The 15609-nt window shown below is 48.8% G+C and overlaps 1 protein-coding gene across 17 annotated transcripts in view; it reads right to left on the reverse strand.

The window, feature by feature from the left end:
* Positions 1-15609, reverse strand: part of PTPRS (protein tyrosine phosphatase receptor type S) — a 279600-nt gene that overhangs the window by 95283 nt on the left and 168708 nt on the right. The window lies entirely within an intron of this gene.

Genomic DNA, 15609 nt, shown 5'->3' on the forward strand with positions numbered 1-15609 from the left:
TCAACAGAGTACTCTAAAGAAAGACTGTTGGAGAGAACCCCAATCCATTTCACAGAGTGAGTTTAGATATGACCCCTAAATCTTGCTCCCAACTGTAGCTTTACAATTATTTGTATTGCATCCAAGAGACTCCCATCAGCAATTGAGGCCAAACTGTGCAGGGCACTGCACAGATGGGAAAAGGCAGGCCTGAGCCTAAGAGATTACAATCTGAACAAGTCACATTTTCCTGTTTTTTGTATTTTTTTGTTTTGTTTTTAAAGTTCTTCTCTCCCTCGGAGATCGGCCAACTGCACAAAAGTAAAAGTGACTATCTGTGAAGTCCTGTCAATCAGACAGTAGAAACGAACAGAAAGATTTTTCAGTTGTAGTAACCTTAGGGGACTCTTGTAACAACAGGAAGCAAAACTCTTTCAGACAGAGCATGATTTTTACGGTTATTAATTTCAATTGTTGTGTCTCTAGGACAAGAGACGCACACATCAACAATTACAAAACAGCTCATAGTTACTCTCTTGCCCTCTAGGGCAGTATTTCTGAATGCCCAGTCCATGGACCAGCACCGGACCATGGCAACCTCCATACCTGTCGGTAAGATTTCCCTGCCATAGTTTAGGAAGGCAGCAAGCTGGTCCCAACTATTAAAAAGCTTGAGAAATGCTGCTCTGGAACCTCTTTCCTAAGGAAAATGGTGCAGGCTTAACTCGAGTTCGCTAACTCGTAAAAACTAACGAGGTAAAACTCTAGGCTACGCCACAGTCTCTATCAGCTAACTCATGTTAACACCTAGAGTGACTTGGAAAATGATTTTCCATCCTATAAAAAATGTGGAGATTTTGAAAAAAAAGTAAACATCTCAAACTGGAATGAAAATAAAAATAAAAAAAAAATATTTTCCATAAAATGAAATTCTGGGGGAAAAAAATCACTGTAGGTCAATGAAAATATTTTATTTCAATTTTAACTGTTTTTTATTTTTTAATACACACAAATTTCAAAACAAAAAGTAATTTCAAAACATGTGTATTGCCACTTTCTGTCTAATAGGAAACTATTTTGACTACTTTTTTTCCTACCAGCTCCAGTCAAAAACTATGGACTGCCTTGCATTCAGGAGGATTTTACCTTGTGTTAGGTACCACATGTTGGCTAACATGAGTTAAGGACACACCATTTTCCCTGGTGATAACTTACCCTTCATGCCTGGCAGGCTGCAAATAGGATATAAGCAACATGGGGGCAGCTTACAGACATTTTCCTTTAACTCCAGCGCTGACACATTAGGAGCCCAAGATTCAATTCCGGCCTGAGGGAGGGGCACAGCACAAACATTTAAGGATGGGATTTTTCCAATGTGCTCAGTGTTGTCTTAAATCCACTCGCACTGGAGACAATGGAGGTTTTCACTGACAGTGGCAGCAGAGATTCACCAACGCTGAACACTTTTGAAAATCCCAGCCTACAACACTCACCTTGGGAAACATTGCAGAGCTTTTCAAATGCAACGGTGAGGCTGTATCCTTCTTGCATCTGACTGAGTTCCCAAGTCAAAGGCCAAACTGTGTACCACACATACTGCTGAATCCAAGGGACAATGGGACAAAAGACAGGAAGTAACAGCCCAAGTGTGTTGCTTCCCCCCCTCCTGCCCTCATACCTTCCTTTTTAAATGAGAGGCAGCCAGAACACCCAGGTCCTAATGCTGGCTCTGAGGTCTGTGCGTGTCATTTTAGGTGAGTTACTTCATTTTTGCTGTACCTCTGTTTCCACATCTGTGAAACTGGGAACATCACTGGAGTGCAGGCGTAGGAGCAGCATTTCTCCCAGGAGAGATTCAGGTGCTGCCCAGCTGATTAACTGAGTGCCTACAGCAGTCAGCATGTGCTGCTATTGGTGGTACACATCAGCACATGCCTTGGTGCACATAACTACATTTATTCCACCCATGGATAGAAAAAATTTGAGGGAACACTGGTAAGAAGCCAAGGTTTGTACAATGTTTTAAATCAGAGGTATGCTATGTAAATCCTAACAAGCTTTATTAATGATGTTCAGGTACTGTAGTGATTCATAGAATAAATGCCTACCTAGGCCAGTGGTGTGGGTAACCTACAGCCAAAGGGCCACACGCGTCCTATCAGGGTAAGCTACTGGCAGGCCACCAAACAGGTTGTTTAGCTTATGTCTGCAGACATGGATGCCCCAAGCTCCGTTTGGCTAGGGACAGCAAACTGTGGCTAATGGGAGCTGTGGGCGGCCATACCTGGAAGCTCACCAGCAGACTTACCCTGGCGGGTTGCAGGTCATTCACCACTGGCCTAGATCGTCTCAATTTTCAAAATGCAGCCTCCATGCTCTGAGCATGCCAGGGGCCTGCTGAGTCCATGCCAAGCTACTTACCCATTAGAGAGCGAAGCACTAAGCAGCTGTCAGGTTCATGAACAAAGGTTCGTTTATGCTCCAAATACTGTGCCACTTCCTACCGTGCAGCTAAAGCAGTACAGATCCCCTAGTGTGGATGCAGTTCCATCAATATAAAGCTGCTTTATAATTCCCATACAGGAAGGGGAAGAAGCTATCTTGGTCTACACTGCAGAGGAAGATCGAAGCTGCTGCTATCTTCCAGGATTTGAATTAGCGATCTAGTTAAGACAGCTAATTCGAAGTGAGAGGGAGGCTCCAGTCAATGCCGGCAACCCTGCTTTCACAAGGAATAAGGGAAGTCAATGGGAAAGTGTTCTTCCTTTGACTTCCTGCAGTCTAGACAGAGCTGAAAGCCCAAGTTAAGCTACTTCGATTTCAGCTTCTCAATTAACATAGCTAAAGTTGTGTATCTTAATTTGACTTTGTCCTGTAGACATACCCTTGGTGTATTAGACAGTTTTATACCTATACACCTGCATCCATCCTAGGAGCTGTACCATTACCAGTAAAAAAATCACATTCCTCACTGATACTGTTATACCATGTAAGCATTGCAGGCAGACAAGGCCTCAGGGGTAGCAATGCTGTTACAGCTTTCCACAGTTTGATACATCAGCTCACATTTATAGCATCAAATCCACCTGTGGAGCAGAATAAAGAACTTCTCTCACCATTTAAATGTATCATGGAGTCCAATTAGGGGTCAGAGCATGGGGTCTGAGATTGGATGCTAGGGTCTGTTCCTGGCTCTGGTACTGATTTGCTTTGTGACTTCAAACAAGTCCCCTTTCCTGCCCCTCAGTAAAATGGGGATATTAAAAATCCTGTTCTGGTCCCACATGAATGCTGTTTTGTGATTTCATGTGTGTGGAGTGTTTTACAATACTTTGGTGGCAAAGACTTTTTCAGTGGCTCAGTATTATCCTGTTTCCACCCCACAAACAGGCAGGAACTGTTTCTCCAGCATCTTTGTGCAGCACCTAACATGGGGGTCCTCAACCAGGACTAGGGATTTTGGATGCGACCCAAATAAAGGATTAATAATAATACAAGCACCTGGGACATGACATGGACTACCTGCTCCATTCTGCATGTTGCTGGGAGCCGTCCACTCCCGGGTGAGTGACACTTCCCAACCTGCAGGGCTGGAGCCCCAAACAGACTCTCAAAATAAAATCAAGGAAAAGTCTTAATTTGCTTTCTGTACTGAAATATAGAAACACATTTTAGGGACTGAGCTAAACCAGCAGACCGTGTCCTTAACTCACCGAGCTCTGGGTATTGCAGCGGTCTCTGAGCAGCGTGCGTTCCTGCAGCTCGTATCTGCTGCACTACGCAGGCCCACACAAGAGTGAGTTCAGGACAGAGAAGCAGCCTGGGAACTGCTTTGCCTACGCTCACTTCAACCAGGCTTTTAATGCATTCGCTTCCCTTTTTTAAACAGGCCATTGCATAGTGTTAAAGTAGCCGAAGTCTGATTGGCTGAAGATGACATCATTATTGATTACCGCTTGCATTCTGTTCCCTGGTGGTGATGCTACTCCACCTGGCTCAAACCCGAATCTGTTAATTTCACAAACCAATTACTCCGCAGAGAGAACAGCCCTCTTGACTGGGAGGGTGCGCGCGTGAGTGTAAGAGTGTGTGCACGTTGGGGGAGGCCTGGTACAACTATTATTACTGAGTGTTTCTAATTAAACAAAAATGTTAATCTTGCAGCACATTGTGCACAATTCCTCTGAGTTTAATTAAAACAACTGCGGCGAGAGGCGTGATCAGATTTGAGGATCAGACCAGCAAAGGAAGCATCTTCAGACAGAGCATATACCACCGATTCAAGTGCTAGGATTTCCTTCCTGCCAGAAAAGCGAAACTGTTCTTTATCCCCTCACAACTGGATTCTCAGCAATCAGCTCAATCCCCACAAGACATGAATACCCCCCTCTTCCCAGTCGACACACAAAAAACCACACCGGCTACAAACTGCCTGGCTTGGACGGCGAGTTTTTCTAAAAGTTGTCCCGATGTCTCGGTGAACAGAAGACTCATGATGCAAGATGAGGGAACCTGGAGGATACCTCTGGGCAGGTGTCTGCAGCTGATTCAAGCTGGCTTTGTAGGGAAATTTGCACTTGCTGTATTATTAGAGCCTCCTGAGCACCTTGTTCAGTCCTGCTCTTGGACTTAATGGTTTAAATGGCTTCCTCAGGGGAAAAGCTGGTGAATTACCTCCAGGCCAGTGAACAAAGTAGCGTGAGAAAGAGCAGAGGACAGGAGAGGGTGCTTCAACATTTATTTATAATAAATCCTACCAGAGGACATACTCTGCGCTGGGAAAAAAAATGCATCAAACCATCCAGGGCGCATGTGCTCACACGCACACAATCATACAAATAAAGCCGAGGTCACGGACTAGCAAGCAAAAGCACTCATAGTCGCTGTCTCCTTGTCGCTCTAGAAGGTGGCAGCTCTGTATTTAGATAATTAATTGAGCTGGAAATGAGGATGATGAAGAGAGATAAAGTAGGGGCTACTGCTGCTCTTTTCCCCGGGGTCTGCACACTAGTTTAATCATTTAAAAGGTGCGGGCACGGTGCATTAAATGCAAAGAGCTATGCTGAAGCAAAATGACGGATGCGTTGTCAAGGATGTCAGGAAATGCAGAAGAGAAGAGTAACACAGTCCCTTTCTCTCCATACACCCGGCTCTCTTAGGCTAAGTCTAGACTACGGGGCTTTTTCCGATTGCTTTTGTGGAAGAGGCTTTTCCATCATTTGGCCCAGTCTAGACGGGGGCCCAATGGTGGAAAAGCCTCCTCTTTCAGCGGAGCCCTTACGCCTCATGAAACGAGGTATGCAGGGCTCCCTGAAAGAGCGGGTTTGCTCTTCTGTGGAAAAAAAGCGGAAGAGCAAACGCGTTCATTGGACGCGGCAGGGTTTTTGCGGGATACCGTAGTCTAGACATAGCCATGGTGCTTGACATACCTTAATAAAATAAGCTGCACATCACCTGCTCCCACCCCATCCCACCCCACCCACATAAAAGAATATTGTCACTGCAGAAGAAGGTGCAGAGGGTTGAAGTGACTTGCCCAAGATCACACCAAAAGTCTGGAGCAAGGCCATGAAGAGAAGAACCCAAGTCTGTTGAGTCCTATTCCTGTACATTGCTTACAAGGCCATGAGGACCCAGAGCCAGCTCTGATCCCTTGGGTATGTATGTACGATATGCCTTTGATACTAACCAAACACTCTTTCTCTTTGTACTTCATCCAGTGCACTGGAAGACCTAAAAACAACTACGTGGATGAAATGAGAATCACTAAGCTCCAATGAACTACCACAGAAAAATGATTCCAGGCAAACAACACCCCATTCCATGTAAATGAACACTTCCATGGAATGATCCCTCCATGTCTAACCTTTTAGTCCTCATCGGAAACCCACCTAATACCGTCACAAGAGAAGCCTGGGAGTTTCATAACTCTGCTAGACACCCCAAATCATGGATTTAATAAGATACTGGATTTATGGCTCATGACTGTGATCTATAACACACAAACCTACCTTTGTCTTACAGCTGCAGAGATGTTACCTGTCCACTGTAGCCTGAATGGCTTCTTGCAACATGTGTTATCTCCTTATCTGTTCCACTCTTGTAGTTAACTGTGACACTGAATATGCGCACACAGCAAATAGACCCTGCACCTGACCTGTGCTAGCCTACTTGAGCTTGTGGGGATATGGCTGCGGAGCTGTTTCATTGCTGTGCATACTTCAGGGTACAGGCTGGAGTTCAGACTCTAGGACTCTGCAGGGTAGGAGGGTCCCTGTAATTATATTCTTGAAGACTATCTTAAGGCATACCAGGAAGCACAGTAGTGCTTGCAACCTTCAATTTCATGTATTATGATTTCAGAGTTTAGCCACAGAACCATAGTGCTTCATTACATTTATTCTTTTTTTGTTGCTTAGTTTCCTAGATTTTTTGGGTTTTTTTTTAAAGAGAAAGTAAAAAAAATAGGCAGCCACACAATCTTATAACTGACAAGATCAGCCAGCAAAAGCCAACTGATGCCTAGCAACGCCATTAGAAACCTGCACGCTTGTAGTCAAAGGGCACCAGTCTGATGACTTGAATCTGCTATGGCAGCACTGCAGGCTAAGCATGTCTTTCTATACCTATGCACCACTTTTTAAAATCAAGATTGGATGTTTTTCTAAAAGATGTGCTCTATTTCAAGCAGGAATTATTCCGGGGAAGTTCTATGGCCTATGTTACACAGGAGATGCAACTAGATGAGCGCAGCGGTCCCTTCGAGCCATGGAATCTTTGAATCAATGAGCTAATTTTCTTTCAACTTGGCTTAATTTGTAGACCAAAGCAAGCTCTACCAAACAAGTCAATTTGGAAGAAAATCTCGTGAGAGCTTTTAAAGTTAGTGAAGCAATTTTTTTAAAAAAATGCAAACTTCACTCTCTTTAAGTACACCCCTTTCGGACACAACTCTTTGTACTGTGCACTCAGAACTGAAAAAGGATTTTTATTTATTTCTGCTGCATGGGCACAGGCCACAGCTCACCCAGTTAATAAGTAGGCCCACCCAAATCTGGGTCTGTGTGAATATAGAGGCCAAAGCCCAGAAGGTTGTGGATCAGGAACACCCTGCAGAAGAGCGTGGTCTCAGCCTGTCTGAAAAGCCTGGGCTGGCAAGGAACAGAAAAGTAGCATAGCCTGCTTTGTCACCACCTCTGTGCAGTGCTGCAAACTTCTCCCAGCACTGGACAACTTTGATGAGAGCTGATCCGCATGGAGATGCCAACCTGCCTCGACTTAATCCACGCCCACCTGTGAAACTCTGGGGTTCACTCCTCTCATTGACCAGCCTAGCACATAGACTCCATGCACTTAAATTCCTTCTCTGCACACAGGACCCCCTAGGCTATCTCAATCGTGCCTCCCAGAGATTTGCTATGCTGTCCAATCTTCAGACATTGCGCATCCACCATAAATTGAGCTCCACCTACATTTTCACTCTCAGATTCACCACTCACAGCTTTGCTGATTAAAAAAAAAAAAGCAGTAGGAATTTTACTTAAACTTTCCCCACACCCACACCAGGCATTACTTTTAGGTATGGATCACGTGTTGAAAACATCAGCACAAAAGGTGACTGTTTATCATTTTCCACAAACACCTGCACAAAACCAAGGGGTTGCAATGGAGAATTTTGCCTTGCCTATAGCAGGTTCTGCCAGGCTTCCCTAGCCATTACAAGAGAGCTGAGGGTTAGAGAGCCACTTTCTTCTCAAACTACCCCAAAGTACAGCCATGTTTAGGGATGGATAGTTATAGCTAGCACACAGTGCTTTGCCAGTGGTGGGAACGGGGGAATTTAATCCCTGGGCATAGATCCATACACAGCTAATAGAAGCTTGTTTTTTTCAAGTTGCATCCAAAAGCTACACACAAAGGGTGAACTGCATAGAACTCAACATATCAGCTGCTGCAGGGCAAAGGACCAAATTGACCCTCTTGGGATATAATCCCTTGGCTCCTAGGAGTCTACGTTTACACTACCACACCAATTCTCCTCCATCCTGTAGAAGCACAAAGAAAATTGTTTAGCAGGCATCCAGAGCAGATGCCGGAACGAATGGCCAAGAAAAGCACAGCCCAATTGCAGCTTTCAGAAGCTCATGTGTATCTGGAAGACACAGAAACTTGACAGAGAATTGCCTTCCCCAGATCCTGTTCTCTGGCCATCGGTTCCAACTTCTTTATGTATGTGTGTGCATGGCTCTCTGCCCACAGCTACCTTCCCTGGAGAGCTAACATCTCTGCCCTGCTACTCCCTTCCCCTTTAACTAGCCTCTCTCTTTCTCTCTAGACCAGGATCTTTCCTCTCTGTGGCTCAAACGAAGCATTTCAAAGCAGGGCTCAAATTCTCAGAGATTTCTTCCTTGAGTCCCGGGGCTTCTGCTCTCGGGGGTAGTCCGGGCTCAGGGCTTCTGCTTCACAGGTCTGAAAGTATTTACTGGAACTCTGCTCTGGAGAGCTACAGCTGAATTAAGCTAATCCTAACCCTTCCTCACTGCTTTTCCTTGTTCCTTCCTAATTATCTTCTTCAGCTACTCCTCCCCACATATATTCTTCCTTGAACTTCTTCTGCTCCTCCCAATACCAGCTTTTCTCACTCATGCTGAATTCTGCAGTCTGTCCTCCCAGCAACCATCAAGCCTGCAGCCTCCTGCCGGGGAAGGGCATTTCGAGGGACAGTTGCATCAGGCACAGAGCATTCACCCACCCCAGGCTTTTAATGGACATGACGGCATGACGTGTCCGAATGTTCTGTGCATTTGCCCAGCTTGCTGTAGCAAACATCTGTCCTTGACGGCTCCTCCTGCGCTGCCTGAAGAAGGGGATGGAAAAATACAACCTGCTTATGCAGGGGGTGGGAGGCAGGGATCCTCCCATATATGTGGAGCCTGGAGAAACTCTCTTGTTGGACACAGTGGCTACGTCTACACTGGCACCCTTTTCCGGAAATGCTTAAAACGGAACAGTTTTCCGTTATAAATATTTCTGGAAAAAGCGTGTCTACATTGGCAGGATGCTTTTCCGGAAAAACACTTTCCCGCAAAAAAGCCCCGATCGTCATTTTCGTGATCGGGGGTTTTTTGCGGAAAAGAAATCTGTGCTGTCTACACTGGCCCTTTTCTGGAACAGTTTTCCGGAAAAGGACTTTTGCCCGAACAGGAGCAGCATAGTTTTTCCGGAAAAGCTCTGATGATTTTACAGTAGATCATCAGTGCTTTTCTGGAAATTCAAGGAGGCAGTGTAGACAGCTGGCAAGTTATTCAGGAAAAGCGGCTGATTTTCCGGAATAAGTGGCCAGTGTAGACACAGCCAGTAAGTGTGGGACAGTCACTTTCCCTTCTCTGTAGGCTTCCAAAGAAAACAGCAGCAGCTGGAGTCAGCAACAATTGAAAAACGCTTCATCCCTCCTCCCCCCAAGATATCTTGCACCCCGGAGGATCAGTTTTGCAGACATGAATGAATTCTGGTCACATGGGGATAGGCAGTTGCTCTTTAGAACCACAAGGTTTGAAGGGATGGATCACAAGGGTCCTACCTCGAGTTCTGTCAGGGCTCAGCTCCCTTGGGAAATGGAATTAACAGACAAACCAGCCAGCCTGACTGGAGTCAGACAGACTTTACGGGAAGTGGGGGTATGTCTACACTACAAAGTTAATTTGAACTAACAGCCATTAGTTCGAATTAACTTTCATAAGCGCTACACAGGCAAACCGCTAGTTTGAACTTAATTCGAACTAGTGGAGCGCTTAATTCGAACTAGGTAAACCTCATTCTTAATTCGAACTAGTGGGAGGCTAGCCCTTCCCAGCTTGCCCTGGTGGCCACTCTGGGCACAACCAGAGAAACTCGTCTGCCCCCCTCCCGGCCCCGGAGCCCTTAAAGGGGCACGGTCTGGCTACAGTGCCCGTGCCAGGTGCAAGCCTGCCAGCACCCAGCCAGCAGACCCTGTACCTGGCACAGCACGAGCCAGCCACCCACTGCCACCCAGCTCTCCGCCTCTTCCCAGGACCAGGCTGGCGGCTCCAAGGAGCCTGCCCAGGGCCGTAAGAGGCGGGCGCCCGCCTGGTCTAGTGCGGAGATCGTGGACCTCATTCAGGTTTGGGGGGAGGCATCCAACGTCCACAACCTCCGCACTAGGCACAGGAAAGTGGCTGGCTAGAGCAGGAGAGCTGCCAGCCTGGCCACCCAGGAGCAGGTTTGCATGAAAATCCAGGTGGTCCAGTGAGACCTCCGGCCCTGAGCTTAGAACATAAGAACATAAGAATGTCCGTACTGGGTCAGACCAAAGGTCCATCTACCCCAGTAGCCTCTCTGTCAACAGCGGCCCACACTAGGTACCCTGGAGGGGATGGACCGAAGACAATGACTAAGCCATTTGTCTCGTGTCATCCATCTCCAGCCTTCCACAAACAGAGGCCAGGGACACCATTTCTACCCCCTGGCTAATACCACTCCATGACTTTATCTAACTTCTCTTTAAACTCTGTTCTAGTTCTAGCCTTCACAGCCTCCTGCGGCAAGGAGTTCCACAGGTTGACTATTTGCTTTGTGAAGAAGAACTTTCTCTTATTAGTTTGAAGCCTGCTACCCATTCATTTCATTTGGTGTCCTCTAGTCCTTCTATTATAGGAACTAATGAAGAACTTTTCTTTATACACCCTCTCCACACCACTCGTGCTTTTATAGACCGCTATCATATCCCCCATCAGTCTCCTCTTTTCTAAGCTGAAAAGTCCCAGTCTCTTTAGCCTCTCTTCATATGGGACCTGTTCAAAACCCCTGATCATTTTAGTTGCCCTTTTCTGAACCCTTTCCAAGGCCAAAATATCTTTTCTGGGGTGAGGAGATCACATCTGTACACAGTACTGAAGATATGGCGTATCATAGTTTGATACTTCCCCTCCTCCTTGTTCCCCTGGCTTCCCCCTTCCAGCTCCCGCCTCCCAGGTTTCCCCCTCCGCTCTCCCTTCCCCTCTCCCACCTCCTTTTCCCAGTCTCCCCCAGATTTGTTAAATAGAGTTTCTATTTTTGACCACACGTGTCCTTTATTTTGTACATCAGGAAGGGGGGCTAGGGACGGGTAAGTGGAAGGATGTGAGGGAGGAATGGGGTATGAGCCCCCCGATGAGGAGGACTGGGGTGGCTCTGCGGGCTCCTCGGGGTGGAAACTCTCCTGCAGCCCCCCAATTGGCCCCCCCGGATGGCAGCCTGCGGCAAGTGCAGCCGGGCTGATGGCCGAGTGCTGTGATGTGCCGAGTGTGGGCACTCAGGGCACTCCAAGCCAGGACTCCTTTGCTGTCCCTCAAGGTATGTCTACACTACAAAGTTAATTCGAACTAACAGCCGTTAGTTCAAATTAACTTTGATAGGGGCTACAAATACAAACCACTAGTTCGAACTTAATTTGAACTAGCGGAGTGCTTAATTCGAACTAGGTAAACATTCTACGAGGACAAACGCCTAGTTCGAATTAAGCAGTTTGAATTAAGGGCTGTGTAGCCACTTAATTCGAATTAGTGGGAGGCTAGCCCTCCCCAGCTTGCCCTGGTGGCCACTCTGGGCACCACCAGGGAAACTTGTCTGCCCCCCTCCTGGCCCCGGAGCCCTTAAAGGGGCACGGTCTGGCTACGGTGCTCGTGCCAGGTGCAAGCCTGCCAGCACCCAGCCAGCAGACCCTGTGCCTGGCACGGCTCAAGCCAGCCACCTGCTGCCACCCAGCCCTCCGCCTCTTTCCGGGACCAGGCTGGCGGCTCCTGGGAGCCTGCCCGCGTCCGCAAGAGGCGGGTGCCCACCTGGTCTAGTGCGGAGATCGCGGACCTCATCCACGATGTCCGCACTAGGCACAGGAAAGTGGCCGTCTAGGGCAGGAGAGCTGCCAGCCTGGCCACCCAGGAGCAGGTTTGCATGAAAATCAAGGTGGTCTAGTGAGACCCCCGACCCTGAGCCCTGAGCTTAGAATGGCCGTACTGGGTCAGACCAAAGGTCCATCTAGGCCAGTAGCCTGTCTGCCGACAGCGGCCAACACTAGGTACTCTGGAGGGGATGGACCGAAACAATGACCAAGCCATTTTTCTCGTGCCATCCATCTCCAGCTTTCCACAAACAGAGGCCAGGGACACCATTTCTACCCCCTGGCTAATAGCACTCCATGGACCCAACCTCCATGACTTTATCTCACTTCTCTTTAAATTCTGTTCTAGTTCTAGCCTTCACAGCCTCCTGCAGCAAGGAGTTCCACAGGTTGACTATTTGCTTTGTGAAGAAGAACTTTCTCTTATTAGTTTGAAGCCTGCTACCCATTCCTTTCATTTGGTGTCCTCTAGTCCTTCTATTATGGGAACTAATGAAGAACTTTTCTGTATGCACCCTTTCCACACCACTCATGCTTTTATAGACCTCTATCATATCCCCCCTCAGTCTCCTCTTTTCTAAGCTGAAAAGTCCCAGTCTCTTTAGCCTCTCTTCATATGGGACCTGTTCCAAACCCCTGATCATTTTAGTTGCCCTCCCCTCTCCCACCCTCTCTCTTCCCCTCTCCCGCCTCCTTTTCCCAGTCTCCCCCAGTTTTGTTCAATAAAGGGAGTTTCTATTTTTGAACACACATGTCCTTTATTTTGTACATGAGGAAGGGGGGCTAGGGAAGGGTAAGTGGAAGGAGGTGAGGAAGAAATGGGGTACAAGCCCCCGATGGGGAGGACTGGGGTGGCTCTGCGGGCTCCTCGGGGTGGAAGCTCTCCTGCAGCCCCCCGATTGACCCCCCCCTCCCCGGATGGCAGCCTGCGTCAAGTGCCACCGGGCTGATGGCCGAGTGCTGTGATGTGCCAAGTGTGGGCACTCAGGGCACTCCAAGACAGGACTGCTTTGCTGTCCCTCATTGAGTTAGACAAGCAAGCGGGGAACCCCTGAGAACTGTCTGTCCGGGGTGGGGGTTGGATCCCTTTAAGCACAGCTCTCGGCTAGCCTGAGACATTCCTGAGTCCTAACCTGATGCCCTGCTGGCACTGCTTCCGGCCATCCTTAACCCCGGTTCAGGGTCCGCTCAATGTGGACATGCTAGTTCGAATTAGCAAAATGCTAATTCGAACTAGTTTTTAGGTCTAGATGCACTAATTCGAATTAGCTTAGTTCGAATTAACTACGAATTAATCCACGCAGAGCCGGCATGCTGCAGAATGATGGTTACTCCATTCCTGCATGGAAGCAGCAGAACGCTCTTCTGTGTCTGGGAAGAGACCGTGCCCTTTCCCGGCTCTGGCTGACTGAGAGGTGGGGTAGGACCCGCCTCTCCTGACAGCCATGGCAGGAGCGGGGGTACAGCCGTGGCAGGACAGTGTACCCCTGGCCCCCAGAGGGGCCATGGCCCAGCAGCCAGAGGCTGGGAAGTGGTGCACTAGGGTACTGGAAGTATGTTCTGAGGGTGAGAAACACAGTAAGGAGGGACACAAGGAGGAAAGAGGAAGAGAGAGGTGAGGAGTGGAGGGCGTGGGAGAGAAGGGATGAAATGAGAAAGAGGCAGAGGAAAGGAGAAATAGATGCCAGCATGCTATCTTTCAGATTCTCTTTGTGATTGTAGAGGTTAATGGATTCATGCTTTGTCCTTTTAACTCTCCCAGCACTTACAAATGAGTCCAGCGCAGGGTAAAGAGAAGTCAATCTCTGCTGTCTGAAAGCCGAGGAAAGGTCAGGAGAAGAATAACTTCAACTGAGCAGGAGAGAGGAACGGGGAGGAGAAATCTATAAACAACCTGCAGCCCCGTTCTGCTTCCAGCTCATCACCTTACTTGCTCGCTCTCTCCCTGGCACTTGGATTTCATTAACTGGGGATCCAAGCGACCTTACAGTAGCCAACTAATAAAGGCACCTAACAAGGTCCTAGTGGGCACTGCTTGCCGAGAGCAGACTGCCTCAGGTGTGCTGGAGAGGCGCTGGTGCTAATGGGGCTCTGCTGGGCCCACCTCCGCGCGTAATGAGTCAGGCAGCCAGGAAAGGCGAGTTCTTGTTTTGTCATCTGTTGTGCTGGCTGACACTTATCTGATGCCAGCTCCCGAGCAGCCGCTGTCACAAGGTGCGTGCAAGGAGTCCCTGGTTGCTGAGCATAGCTCCTCATTACCTGAATGATGCACCTCCCCTGAGGAAAGAATACGTTCCCACTGCTGGGGCAACCCAGGACAACATGCTCCTTCTGCTGCTTCCTCTTAAAGCCATGGAAACCTCTTCCTTAGGAATCATCACAGCTCCTCGGAAACAAGTGGCAGCCTATTGAACGCAGCTCCAGGCCCCTCCGTGGCACTCGGAGACAGGCCCAGGCTTGTCAGAAAGTGGCTTTCCTCAGCCGTGACACCACAGATTCTAGAGGGGGCTGATAACGGGAGGTTAAATGCCACGCTGTGAAGAAACGTAGAAGTGGCATGGAGACTTGGAGACATCTGCCTGAAGGGTGCTTGGCGGGGGCAGGGGTGCCATTTCAGATTTTGTTGGTGGGAGGGGGAGACCTGTGCACGCTGTGCATGGGAGAAGAGAGTGAGAGCATGAGGGGGGTGGACCGAGGACAGTGGCTTCAGCAGTGTTACTGAGCATGCTCAGTACAAGCCGAGCACCAAATGGGGGTGGGAGAACCAACCCCATCCGTCCCCCCCATACACACATCAACGCTTTCCAGGGGCTACTAAGGCACTGGAAAACTCTAATTTTTTTGACAGACAATGTAGCAGTTAGCTGACAAGAGGACTGTATCTAATTCCTATATAAAAGAAATACAATTAAATAAATATTAGACACTAGCATATTCTGACATCTTGCGGCAAATCACTCAAGGGATAGTGATTAGCCTTAAAACGTTAATATGCATTCTTACTTTGTTACTATCTCTGGAGAGAGAGCGAGAGAGAGAGAGAGAGAGAGAGATCTCATCAGGACATCTGGTCTCTATTTCAGCTCTGGAAAGGGAGTGGGGTCTAAGGCAGGGGTTGGCAACCCCCGGCATGCATGCCACAAGCAGCACATAAGCCAATTTTCACTGGCATGAGGGGTGGGAGCTCAGACCTGTCTCCCCCCTGTGCAGTAGGGAGCTTGTGCTGCAGCTCCAGCCTCAGCCATGCATCTGCAGGCTTCCTGCTGGGATGGGGAACAGGAGAGGTGCACCCCTGGAGCTGCCCCAGCTTGGCCTGGACGTGCAGCTCCCGGGGGCTAAGAGGTTAACCCCTTCTCCTGGAAACAGGCTTTGCTTCCTGCTTTGGGAGGGGGTGGAGCTGGTCACACCTGGTGTGCCGAGGTTCAGGCTGCGCCGCGTTGCTCCTCGTGGGCTATGGGCAGGGAGCTCCTTCCCCAGAGCCCCGCTGTGCCGAGCCAGGCTGGAGGCAGCCCTGGGCAACTTTGGGCTCTGCCTGCCCCAGCCCCAGAGCCACTGCCTGCAGGCAAATGGCTGGGACAGGAGGGAAGAGACTCTGCCTCCCCTCACACCTCTCCCCGCTCTAGCGCTGCTCCTGGGGGGCTGCAAGTCCCAGCACTGCTATCCTGCCAGTGAGTGCACTGGGGCGCAGGGATGTGGGTGGAGGGGGTGAAGGAGGATGTGAGGGCAAGATGGGA

Source organism: Pelodiscus sinensis, chromosome 19 (genome assembly GCF_049634645.1).
Source record: "Pelodiscus sinensis isolate JC-2024 chromosome 19, ASM4963464v1, whole genome shotgun sequence".
Taxonomy (NCBI): domain Eukaryota; kingdom Metazoa; phylum Chordata; order Testudines; family Trionychidae; genus Pelodiscus; species Pelodiscus sinensis.